Below are 10,000 nucleotides of genomic sequence, written 5' to 3'. Positions count from 1 at the left end.
CCCATTCCGCCCGCCCGGCGGGCCCGGGCGGCAGACCGAGGCGTGCGCGAGGCGGCGTGGAGCCGGCGAGGGGTGGGGGCGCGGCCGCACCCCCCCCCCCCCGCGAAGGAGCAGCGGGCCACCGACGGGCGCGCGAGGGGGGCCCCGGGCGTGAGACCGGACCCGCCGGTCGCAACCGTGCGGCCACCGCGGGGAACCCGACACGAGGCGGCGCGCGCGAGACGGAGACGGTGCGAGGTTAAGCTCGAGGGGGGCCGAGGCCCACACCCCGGGCGGCTCCCCGCCCGCCCCGCGCGCGCGCGCGCGCGCCCGTGCGGGAACGGGGGGGGGGTAGGGTGCGCGAGACGCGCGCCTCCCCCCCCCCACGGCGGCACGGAGCCGCCCGGCGAACCAAGACCGCCGCGCTCGCTCGGACGAGGACGACGGAGGGGCGGGGAGTGGGGATGACTCGGGGACAGAGCCCCCTCGCCACCTCTTCCCCCCCCCCCCCCGGGCCTCCCGGGGACGGCGCGGCGCGCGGCCGGGGGCGACTCCACGCGACGGACCGGCCGCGGGCCGGACGCGCACCCGGGTGCGAGAACCCTCGCGCGGCACCGGACGGGTGACCCGCGCATCGCGGTGGGGGAACGGACACGGCGTCCCCCCCCCCGAGCGCCGACACACAACGACGCCATCGCCAGCGGAAAAGCGGCGGCGGACCGGAGACGGGGCCGCGTCGGGCCCCCCGCGGCAGCGCACGCGGGAGGGGACGACAGAGCAGGCGGGTCCGGGTCAGAGAGACCAGGCGGGGCCCGCCCGGCAGCGCGAGACAGCGGCACCCGGGGGCGTGAGGAGCGGCACCAGAAGGGCGGCGGACGCGGGAGGGCACCCGCCCACCCCGCCGAGGAACCCCGACCCGGGGGAACCAGCCACCGCGGGCGCACCGGCCGACCGAACCCAGGGCAGCACACGGGGTCTCACCGCCAGCACCCGCCAGGCGCAGTGGCGGTCCCGCGTGGCCCGGGACGAGCCGGCCGGGGCCCCTCGGGAACAGGTCCCCCAGGAGGGTCCTCGCGGAGGGGACACGGCCCCACCGCCTCACCGCCGTCGCAAAAGCGGCGGGCGCCCCAAGCCTCAACCCGCAGCACCGGAACGAGCATCCCCAGGGACAACCGCCCATCCAGCGTGCCCACCGCCACACCCGAGACGAGCCCGGGAGGGGGCGGCAGCGCGTCCGCGACGGGTCACCAGGGGAGGATCGGCGGCAGCGAGGAGAGGGGCAACCCACGCCGAGATGGAGGGCCCACCAGAGGCGGAGGGGGCAGGGACACGCAGAGAGAGAACCGGGGAGACCTCGGGGCAGAGTCGGGCCGCCAGGAAAACACGCGGGGTCCCACCGCCACACGCGAGGGCGGTCCCGCACCGCCTGCGACGCCGACCCGGCCCTCCGGTCCAAACCCCGGAGCCTCCCACGAGACCCGCCACCCCACCACCACAGGCGGTCCCCTCCACGCGACAAGACGCCTGGCCTCCGAACGCCAGCGGGTGACACCAACCTCGGGCCGGGCGAGGCCCACAACCCGGGATTCTCCAGCTCCGGGAACCGCTCACTCGCCGCCGCCCCCCCCCCGCGGGACGCCCCCGGGGGGTCACGGCAGCTCCGCCCCAGCCCGCACACACGCAGGCCGCCCGCCGGCTGCGGCTCGGGTCGGGGGCAGGCAGAGAGCCACTCGCCGCAGGGCGCGGGGAAACGGGACGGGTCCCTTCCCCTCCTCGACACACATCCCATGCGGCCCCACCGCGCGCACGCACGCGGCCGCACGAGGCACCAAGCCGCGTACACGGGATCCCCCCCGACGCCGGACGGCCCGGCCAGGCCCAGCGGGACCCTCCCCCGACTCAGAGAGGGGAGGCGCGGGCCGCGGTAGGCGAAAGAGCAGGCGCACGGCCCCCACCCGCGGGGAGCCGGCGGACCCCTTTCCCTCCCCGCCTTCCCCCACGGGAGGTCGGCGCGGGAGGGGGGGACTCTTGCCTACGCCGACATAGCGGCGGGGTCAGTGGCTACAACGCACACAAGGCAGGGACGGCCAACGGGGACTCCGACACCCCACACGAGGCACGCCCCTTCACCGATCGCTAGAGAACTTTCCTCACTGAGGGCGGGCCGCACCCGACCCAGCACTTCCCACCGGGCCACCCAGGCGTCCGAGAGACACCCAGCCAATGGGGGGGTCTGCGGTATCAGCGAGCACGGGGCTCCTTGAGCGTTCGCGGCCGGGGGAGCAACAAGGTCCCCGTTCGTCTCGGGAACCCACCCCACCGGGTGGCAACGGCAGAGCAGCCGTCCTCACAGGGGCACCGGGCGACACCGCGTCGCCCAGCCCGGCCCGCCACGATCGCTCCCGCGCCCGTGCAACATCTCCCCGACCGAGGGGGAGAGCACACGGGCGCGCGCTCGCCTCCAAAGCCTTCCCCCCCACACACACCGGCGCCATGCGACACCAGGGGAGGGGGTGGCAGCAGAACGACCGGCCCCCACAAGGGAGACCGGCGCCTTGCCGGGGCTCACCGCCTCGACCCCCCAGACGAAACAGTCTTTCTTTCCAGCCACTCACCTCGGAAACCCCCACGGGCCGGGGGAGACCAGACATGAGGCAGCGGCCTCAGCGGCAGTGCCGGGAAGAGGAGCGGCAACACGCCGGCTCAGCCTCGGGCACCTCAAACGACAACCCGGACCGCTCCAGGAGCACCACGGAGGACCAAGGCAGAGGCGCACTCGCGCGCCACGGTGGCGCGGCGGCAGCCCTCCCCAAGGCAGAGGGAGGGCCACACACACGCGGCCCGGCCACCGACAGGGGGTGGCAAGCGAGAAGCATCCGCTGCGTCAGCAGACCCCAGGGCGGGGTCGGGGCCGGATTCCGCACCCCTGCCTTCCACACGCCGCCAAGGGACGTGGAGGAGAGGCGAGAGGCCCGCGGGCAGGACGAGAAGAGCGGTCCCGTTCGCCATGAACGTCCGTCCCTCGCCTGGCGCGGCTTTGGCCCAGCCCAGGAGAGCGCAAGGTCACCACATCGATCGGTCGACAGGAGGGAGGGGGACCCGGGGAGCGGGGGACCCGGCGAGGACCATCGTCAACACGGAGCCTGCTTCGGCCTCGCCGGCCCCACGCCCCAGGGAGAGCGGCAGACGACACAGACGGGAGAACGCCTGACACGCGGCACGGAGCCATGGAAACGAGCGTCGTCACAAACCGCCCTCGGTGCCCGCGGCAGGGAGCGCACGGTGGTAAAGGACCTCCGCCACATCCCCCGCCGCCCTCGGGTGCCAGAGACCGGAGGTGGCACCGCGGCCGAGACACTCCAGATGCCCAAGAGCCGGCGCGCAGGCCCAGGCGGACGGCTCAAGAGGGAAGGGGCCTGGGCCACCCCGTCGTCCTCGGTAGCCCAGAGCCCCCACACGCATCCAGAAGTCCCAACCCCTTCGGCGACACACGCCAAAGGACAACGTGTCAGCACCCACCCGACGGCACAAAATGGCCACCTTGGGACGAAACAATCATGACCAGAGGCCACGGGGACCTGTCCAGTCACCACTCTGACCTCCCGGAAGAGAGTCACGGCCACCTGTCCCCAGACCTGACCCCAGTCGCCAAGAGAGCCAGAGCCCCTAGGGCCAACTGGTCGACCCCAGGTGACAGGGACGAAAGAGGGACGCGGACCCCACGACGAGCCGGAGCGGGACCAGGTATGCCTCTCCCCGGATGCACGAGCACTCGAGGGACCGGTCCCCGAAGAAGGGCTCCGGCATAGCACGAAGGCCAGGCTCGGGACGGCACCTCAGACGAACACGGTGACACCACCGAGGGACCGAGGGGTAGGCAGGCGGGTCACCGCACCCTCTGGGCCGCCCGGTGCAGGCAGGGAGAGAGGGAGGGGGAAAAAAAAAAAAAAAAAAAAAAAAAAAAAAAGTAAAAGAAAAAAAGAAAAGCAAAGTCCCAAGGCCCACAGCACTCAAAAGAAAACCTAAGTCCCTGCCGACACCAGCCAGGAGAGGACCCAGACGGATGGGGACGCGAGCCCCTGCCGCGGTCCCCGGCCCAACCCGCGCAAGGGAGTCCCCAGCTGCTCTCGCCAGGGCTCGGTCAAAGAAGGCCGTGCGGGCCCCCTGTCGTCCTCCCGGGCCAAACCAACCCGTGCGACGCGGCCCCGCCCCGCCCGGCTCCGCTCCGCTCTCTTCAGGTCCCGGGGACAGCGCCTGGGAGTGCTGGTCGACCCGCTCGGGCTGCCACCCAACGTTTCCCGGGCCCTGGAGCGCGCAGACAGGCAACCCGCACACTATGCCTGCCGGTCCAACCTCCCGCCAGTAGGTCACACAAGCCCGCCCCAGCAGGCCGGCGGCAGTTCCGCTGGTGTCACCCAACTCCTGGGACTCTGTCTCGGTCACCGCCACCACATGTCACTCCTTGGTGACTTCCGAATGCGAGAAGTTCGTATAAAAGCGGCCACCAGGTGGAGCCCGACAACCGCCACCAACATCAGGCACAAGAGACTCGGAACGTCGTTCCGTGTCAGCGGGACCAGCTCCGAAGGGGGCGTAGAAAGCCACCAGGACGTGCCCCACCAGCCGGGGCGCCCTGCCAGCCACCACCCCCCCCCCCCCCGCCCCGAGGGGCACGAGCAGCCACCGCTCTGCCCAGAGGCCCTAGAAAGCCCGGCGGGGACACAGGGGCGGTCTCGGACCGCCTGCAAAACCGAAACCACGAAAGGAGGACACGCGAGGAAACGGAACAATCATCGCTCCGATTCCACCCTCTCGCTGCCGGGGAAAGGGAGAAGCAGGCAAGAGAGACTCTGAGAGACCGAAAGACAAGTCTGGGTTCATGCCCCAAGTCCAAAGAGAGAATACCAGGACTTCCGGGGATGGTGTCCTAATATGATTTCATTTCAGTTCATTTCATTCCAATCGTTCCCGCTGACGGAAGCATCCAGGTCAAGAAACCCACAGAGCAGGTCGGAGATTCCACGCTTGCAAAGGAAAGGAGGGAGGGAGGGAGGGAGGGAGGGAGGGAGCGAGCGAGCCTACAGGCCGCTTCCCTCCAGAGGAGAGGGGTGCCCTGGACCACAACCCACACCTACGACACCCACCCGCCGCCGCCGCCGCCGCCGCCGCCGCCGCCGCCGCCCCCCCCCCTACACACAATCTCTCTCCCTCTCTCCTCCCTCCCCCTCGGGGTCTCCCCGACCCCCACCGCCACTGCTGCTGCGTGCACCCTCCCCCCCATCTCCCTCTCTTCTTCTCTCCCTATCTCAGAGTCCAATAGGTGACTCCAGAGGAGCAGGATGTGCCATGTGCCTCAATCACTCTCACCAGGAACAGGGTGCTCTCACTGAACTCACCCTGGAAAAGATGCTTCAGTACACGTGCCATTCCGACAACACACCCCCTCCCCAATCCAAGGCAGCGCGAAGTACGAAAACTAAATCCATGTTTGCTTTTCATTCATTCATCGGTCCGGGTCATTTGTTTGGTTTGTCAGGCTTCCACCCGCCACCGCAACCCAGTGACCCAGCTTGATACTTTCCAGATCGGAGGAGGCCCCTACCAAGGCCTCCTACCTTGTCCTTTCATTCGTAATCACGTGACGGTCGTTCCATTCCCCAAGACCACTAACTAACCCTAACTCACCTTAAACCTACGCCTGTATAAATATAGACACGCGCACACACACACACACACACACACACACACACACACACACACACATTGAAAAGGAGGGGGAATGTATGTGACTCAGGAGCTCAGCGTTCAGCGACCCTGCGGTTCCATCCCCATGATCACCAAGGGGGGAAAGATAAATCAATGCCGCAGCTGACATACACAGGCCGTCCATGCTTTGGATGGTACACAGTAGTCACAGAGTTCGCCAGATCATGGGACACAGATCAGTGGGCCTAATCCCGCCGCACTCTTAGGGCCATCCCTCCAACTGGACTGTGGGCTCAGGCGTAAGTGAATCATGGCTACTCCCCACTTTGAGGAAGCTTCAAGGCCTTTTAGGGCAAGAACCTTGCAGGTGCCTGCAGGATAAGCAGTTCGGAGCCCGCACGGAGATCAGCTGAGCAGAGTAAAGGCTCTCCCACAAGATGCGGGGAGAGAGACCGAGGGACCTCACTGCTTCCTGAGGCCACCACTCTATTTTCACTGGGAGCCAGCGAGTGTGTGATTTGACACGGACCGCCTCGCAGTCAGCGGGCTGGCGAGAGGCACCGGGCTCAACCCACCAAAACAAAAACCAAAAGGGAGGCGGCGGCGGCGGGGGGGTGTCCCCCGCGGGGGCGCCGTGGGGCGGGGCGGTGCCACAGGAGCGGGGCAGGAAGCTCCAGCTCGGTTTAGGTTCCTTTGCAGGATGGTGATTTCCAGAGGAGCTGGGAAGGACAGAGGGGGAAGGAAGGAAGAGCGGCCGCCACTACTCCACGCCCCCACCAACCCGCCTGCCAGCCACTTGCCAGGACCCTCCTCCTCCTCCTCCTCCTCCCCCCCCCTCCCCCCAAGTCGCCCGGGACCGCAAGTCCCACCCACCAAGCAGCGCCAGCGCCAGCGCCACCGCCACCGCCCACCCAGGCCTCCTCGCGAGAACGGTATCTTGCCGCCGCCCACACAGGTCTCGCGAGAGTTGACGCTCGCCGCCGGCACCCACAAAGGTCTCGCGAGAGCTAACTCTAATTGGTTCCCGTCCCAGGCTCTGCTACACCTTCTTCCGAAACTGAATCCACTAGGTGACGCTGCAGGACGGGGAATAGAACGGGATCCCTCACTCGAGAAAACGGGGGGGCGGGGGGGGGGCGGGGGGAGTTCTACCAAACACAGGTGATCGGCCTGGCCCCCGAGTCCCCTCGGACCACTCCTCTGGACCTCCCCATTTAGACGCAGGGAGCGGAGAGGGGAGGGCAGAACTGGGAGGAGGCGGCGGGGGCCCCGCGGGACTCAGAGAGGGCTGGGCCCGGGGAACCCTGGCCGGACCGACAGACAGAGCGGGGCCGGGGGCAAAGAGCTGCAAGGCAGTCCCCAGCCCTGGGAGACACACCCCAGGCAGGCTCCCAGAAAATCCCTCTCCCTCACACAAACCAGGCAGGTAGCAGAAACTGCTGGGGAGTCACCAAAACACATAGAACCAACTCCCCTTTCTCTCCCAAGGAGGCTCGGCTCCCAACCAGGTCCTCACCACCACGGAGGGACTTCAGAACATGCCACCTCAAAACACTCAGGGAGGGAGAGCGGCCCCAGGACAGAGGATCGATCGCTTGTGATTTCCTTTGAGGCCAGCCTCCACCACTTAGCGAGTTCCTGCCTCCCAAAATACAAAGGGGTCATGTATAGGCCTCACAGGAAGAGCGCCCTGGGTTCAAACCCTGGCACCACCGCTCGCCCCAAATACTGCCATTACCAAACCCGCCTCACTCTTCACCCTCAGAGTACCAGGTACAAAGTCAGGTCAGGTCAGAGCCAGGGTGCTCTCGCTGAACTCATGGGGCAAAGACAGTTAAGTAAGTGAAGAAGGTGCCCTCACGGGTTGCAGTGCACCTGAAGCCAAGGAACATCCCTAACTGAAACAAACAAACCAAAAAGGAAAGCGAGGAAAGGAAAGAAAAAGAAAGAAGAAGAAGAAGAAGAAAAAAAAAAAAAAAATATATATATATATATATATATATATATATGGAACCCTATCCTTAGGTGGCTTATGGTGTCTATATAGGTAAGGAGGCCGTGTCTTCTGAAAGACACAAGTTATAACTCAGAGCAGAGTGGGGGACAATGCAGGAATAGCTTCAGGACATGGGGTTTCCTCTGCAACAATGCACCAAAAATCAATCTCCCTCTCCCCAAAACCACTCACCAGACATACGTCGGGGAGCAGAGTGCACGTGTGGCGCCTTGGTCTCCTCACTCGTGCAACAGAGAGGGACAGCACCCACCGCCGCCTCCCAGGAGCACGTCAAAGTCACGTATGTATGTTACACACTTAGGGCCAGAACTCAGGAGCAGTGAGATGAGATTACACTCTCCAGGCCCGCCTGTCCTACCGCTTCACCTTGTAAACTGTCCACTCTATTGCCTGCAAAGAGGAGATGGAGATCCAAGGGAATGTGCCCCGACTAGATAGTCAGGCCAACACTTTGCCCCGATCTGACTCGTTACTCGGTTCTGACATCTCGTACCGTACATCCCCGGACAGAGCAGAAAATTCTGAGAACACCAGTGTCCTACCCTGGGCACGGCAGGGAGGGAGGGAGTGAGGGAGAGAGAGAGGCAGGGAGGGAGGGAGGGCAGGGCAGGTCAGGGCAGGGCAGGCCGGCCGCAGAGCAACCAGATGGCAGTAGCCAATCCCCCATTCAGCTAGCTCTGTCTTCCGGTAGGTTTCAGGAATCATTAATGACACCCACTCACTCACCCACCACCCACTCTCACGAAGAGAGGCGGCACAGGGCCTGATACCCTCCCTGCCAGTGCCCGTTTTCAGACAGGAGACATAAAGTTCATGGAAACATCCGATACAGATGACATTCCAGGAAAAATCCATCAGACGGTCATCGCCTGCATCCACTCAATCTGAAAATGCCGGAGCCTCAATCCTCGCTCGACTCAAACCCGAAGTCATCATCACCATCACCACCACCACCACCACCACCACCACCACCACCACCAACACAGGAACACCGGGCCAAGATGCCCGAGCTTGCTCTTCCTTCTCAATACGGCCAAATCCCTTACAGTTTCCTTTCCTGCTTTTCACCATGACCTGGTCTGCTAGGCTTTTTCCTTATTTTTATTCATTCATTTATTTATTTATTTATTTATTTATTTATTTATTTATTGGGAGGGGGCAGAGCAGAGGAGTACCCAGGAGTTAGGCCAGAGGCCCAGGGTGCTTGAAACTTCAACGGTTCAATGACATTTCATTTCAAAGACGAAAATGAGGCCGGCTGGGGGACAGTCAATATAAAGCTAAGGCTTCACTTCGGTGTTTGGGGGTGGAGGTGAGGGTGGGGTGCGGTGGGGGGATCAGCAAGCACATGTCAGTCCCTGGGTTTTGTCCCCAGACACAGGAAAGGAAAGGAAAGGAAAGGAAAGGAAAGGAAAGGAAAGGAAAGGGGGGTGGCGGACCGGAAAACGTGAAAGCCACTGTCACCGGTGGGGGGGGGGGCGTGACTGAGAAGGAAGAGATGAGGACTCCTGGCCCACCCGTGGTGGAATCTGGTCAGGCACGTGTGGAAAGTCTACATCTATTTGTCTTCTGCCTCTCTCATTTAGACAGGCTGGCAAGAGAGAAGCGTAGATTGCGTGTGTCTCTGCAGCAAAGGTGACCTTCGACCTTTGACTACCAGGGACTTTGGTACATTCTGTGGGTGACTGAGTGCCTTCTCTCCCATATAAATGAAAATATGTAAAAAGAAATAAAAGAATATATATATACACACATGTGCACGCACACTTACACTTAGGACTGAGGACTTAGATTTTGTGACCTTTGAGATCTTTCTCTCCTAGGCCTCTCTCTAGCTCTCTCACACTCTCTCTCTCTCTCTCTCTCTCTCTCTCTCTCTCTCTCTCTCTCTCTGCCATCAGGGAGGCACATTGTGTTAAGCCTGTGCCTGGTGACCAGTGTTTTCAGACTGACTGAGAACAGGAGACATTTTGAATGTAACAAGGTCTTGCATTTCTTTATCTTCCTTCTGGAGCCTGTGGAACATGGGGAAGACTGTGGTGCAAGGATATTTTTGGTGGTCATGAGCAGGGTCTCTGGAAATAAAGGGTACATACAGCTCTTCTTAAACTGAACAACAATCCCCACATACCCTGGAGTAGGATGCAGAATCTATCTGGGTAATGCTCCACAATGATTTAAACTAATAAAAAAAATTAGATAGATGGCAGAGAAAGAAAGAGAAAGGGAGAGAGAGAGAGAGGGAGGGAGGGAGGGAGGGAGGGAGGGGGAGGAGAGAGAGAGAGAGAGAGAGAGAGA

Source organism: Sciurus carolinensis (assembly GCF_902686445.1).
Source record: "Sciurus carolinensis chromosome 14 unlocalized genomic scaffold, mSciCar1.2 scaffold_101_arrow_ctg1, whole genome shotgun sequence".
NCBI classification, from domain to species: domain Eukaryota; kingdom Metazoa; phylum Chordata; class Mammalia; order Rodentia; family Sciuridae; genus Sciurus; species Sciurus carolinensis.
This window is presented reverse-complemented; position numbering follows the sequence as displayed.